The sequence below is a fragment of the Hibiscus syriacus genome, unplaced genomic scaffold (genome assembly GCF_006381635.1).
Source record: "Hibiscus syriacus cultivar Baekdansim isolate YM2019G1 unplaced genomic scaffold, ASM638163v2 tig00112507_pilon, whole genome shotgun sequence".
Lineage (NCBI taxonomy): Eukaryota > Viridiplantae > Streptophyta > Magnoliopsida > Malvales > Malvaceae > Hibiscus > Hibiscus syriacus.
The window spans coordinates 1,088,977-1,092,255 of NW_024063351.1; the positions used below are offsets into that span (position 1 = coordinate 1,088,977).

Here is a 3,279-nt window from a genome sequence, read left to right on the forward strand (position 1 = left end):
CAAATTAGAGTCAAACTACGGGAGAAATTATCTACAAGCGCAAAACACGTATCCAAATCAATCTGAGAGTCCAAAGCAAGGAAGATCAACATGATAACAAATAAATGTTATATTGATCAGTCGTGGCGATACCAAATCCAACTCTAAGAAAAAAAGATAAACGAAAACAACGGAAAAAACCGTAACCTACCAAAAGGCAGAGAAAAATGTGCCACAAAGACAGAAATAAATGTGTCATAAAGGCATAAAACATGTCACAAAGACATAATTATTTTGTTAAAAACTAAAAAGAAAAAAAAAGACAATAGACACCGGTTAAATAAAATTAAAGATGAAAAAATTGAATTAATCAATAAAATTAACATAAATTATAAAGAAAAAAAGAGGGAGTAGATGATTTGTGAATGTTTATTTGATTTATTAACCAAATGTAAAATATATTTTTTACTTTTACATCAACAATAAATGTCACATCATTTGATTATTAATGATTTAATGCAGGGGCGTCAATTATTTTTTTTAAGAATTAATCAATATTAAATATATATATATATTATTAAAAATAATAAAGAAAAAAATTAAACCGTTCTAAACTAAACAGAATTGTATTTATGGAAAACAAAAAAAAATATTTTGACTCTTGCTATAGTGAATTTCTAGTTCCGCCCTTGATTTTAATGGTCCAATGACACAAAATAATTTAAAAAATTAATGATAAAATTGAAATAATTTACAGTTCAATGATTAAAACGAGATAAATCATAAAATTTAGTGATATATTCTTATAAAAATATCATATTAACTTGAAAAGTGTTCAGAATTTAAGATGTTGTTTGACAAACTAAAAGGAATTAAATGTTGAAAATTTTAAGTATGGAAAAGGTGAAGTTTTAAAATCTATTTGGTGTGGTACTTAAAATTAGGTATGGGATATAATAGTGTTTAATAAATGGAATATTTAAAGCATAGGATACAACCAGAGTGTTTAATAAATTTAAAGCATAATATAAATTTTAAATAAATAAAATATGTTGTTCTACATTAAGTGATTGGTTAATTTTTATCTATTTATCATTTTCACACTTTTCATAGAATCATTCCATAAAATAATTTTCATTATGGTCAAAAATATTAATTTTAAGTTAATTTATTTTTAAATAAAAATGAGTAAAATCTTCTCTCTCTTTTTTCAAAAGTAATTACGCTTGAAAATTTCACAAATTCAAATTCAGATAAACCAATAAAAGGACGAAGAAGCAAACAATGAATAAGTCAAGGAGTCATTAAAGAGAAAAATGAAAATTTAAGAGGCCGAAACGGAAAACAAAAAGACATAATTACAGGGGCTCCCAACCAAAATATTCCCATTATCTAGCCCACTAGACGACTTTCGAAAAAATCAACCGTTGGGCCCGTTCTCAGACAACAACTGTTAACATTCAAAAACCTTCAACTAGATAATAGCTCCCTCTCTCTTTCTTTCCTTGAAAAGAACAGAGCAAAACATCTGAAAAACAAAGGAAATTCTTGTCAACAATGGGTTGTGTTTCTTCAAAAACACGTCAAGAAAGAGATCAAACGTGAAATTCTTCCCGAAGATGGCGGCGACTATGCCGACCATGTGGTTTCTCTCAAGTCGAGCACGTACGGTGTCCTTAAACTCGACAAAGACGAAGAACTGCAGCAACAAATAGAAGAAGATGATTTTCCAGAGACCCGGAGAGTGAAGAAATCGCCTCCTCGTGAAGAACCAGAGGTAATCAATGCCTGGGAACTCATGGAAGATCTTGACGAAGGTAGATTCGTTAAAATGAGTCCGAAATCGCTTGTTTTCGTGAGGGAAAAAAGTGTAAGAACTCCACTCAAGTTCTTGAATCAGATCGGTTCTCCATTGAAACTGAAGAAATATGGTGGGAAAGAGAACAAGGGAAGCCCGAAATCGATACTGGGAGTAAATAATTCCATGGATAGTTCCGGTAAAGCAGTGTTGAAGCTGAGTTATCGGGTTAAAAGTACCAGAAACGAAGGGCTTGAAGGTAATGGTTTGTGTTTTTATTCAAGGAGAAGGGTTTTTAGCCCCTTGTTTGATCCAGAAGTTGTCGCTTTGCATGAAAATGAGTTGTGTGAAGTAGAGGAACAAATCAAGATGATAATTTCGCCCGAACCCGAAACCCGAAAATTGAAGAAATCCCAGAACTCAAAGTCCCTTCTTCAAGATTTCGAGCCAAAATGCCCTGCAGGTGGAGAAAATGCAGTGGTGGTCTACACTACAACATTGAGAGGGATCAGAAAGACCTTTGAGGAATGCAACACAGTGAGATCCATCATCGAATCGTACCATATCCAAATGTCCGAGCGCGACATATCGATGGATTCGGGTTTTAAGGAAGAGTTGAGGAAGCTAACAGACACAAAAGAAGTGAAAGTTCCGCTATTATTTGTCAAAGGAAGGTTGATTGGGGGAGTGGAAGAGATTCTGAAGTTAGAAGAGGAAGGGAAACTCGAAATGTTGTTAGAAGGGATCCCCATGGCAGTTCCGGGTGTAAAGGCTGTGGAGGGGTGAGATTTGTGATGTGCAGACAATGCAATGGGAGCTGCAAAGTTTTAGATAAGGAACAGAAGAAGATAAGGTGTAGTGAGTGCAATGAAAATGGATTGATACAATGTCCTATTTGTTGCCTGATGCCGTAGAACTTGGCATTTCCACTAGATAATTGGTATGTGACCTGTTCGAAAGCTGTGCCTGTAACAATGATATCTTGAAGAACCTTTTTCCCCCTTATTTGGGAAGTGGGGCTCTAAAGTGGGTTTTAGGCCTTGAGGCTCTAAAGTGGGTTTTAGGCCTTGATTGTAAAAGATTGATTGTTTTGTTGTTTATTGGATGGATATGGTTTGCCTAATATTCATTTACCTGTGTCAAAGAACGATGAACGCTAATGACAGATACAAAGAGTTGGATATAATGAAAGATTTTTTTTATTAAGATAAAATGATTACAAAGTAATATATGTTCTAAATACTTTCAATCATTTGACAATGAACGTTCAATCATCTGTTGCAACCGCTGGTACTCGAACCCATAACCTTTAAGAAAAACAATGATTCCTTTAACCACTGAGATAAATTGGTTCGTGCTTAGAACAAGTATATGAGCTGTATGTGCTTCACAGGGACTTGTACTCATTCAGATGATGTGCAAGTGTGGCAAAAGTCAGATGAACTCCATTAGATATCTTAGAAAGTTGTTGACAAAAACAACCTATAACAAAAACTATACAT

The 3,279-nt window shown here is 33.6% G+C and overlaps 1 pseudogene; it reads left to right on the top strand.

The window, feature by feature from the left end:
• Window positions 1–1,536: 1,536 nt before the first annotated feature.
• Window positions 1,537–2,691, top strand: LOC120181052 (annotated as a pseudogene).
• The last annotated feature ends 588 nt before the right edge of the window (window positions 2,692–3,279 follow it).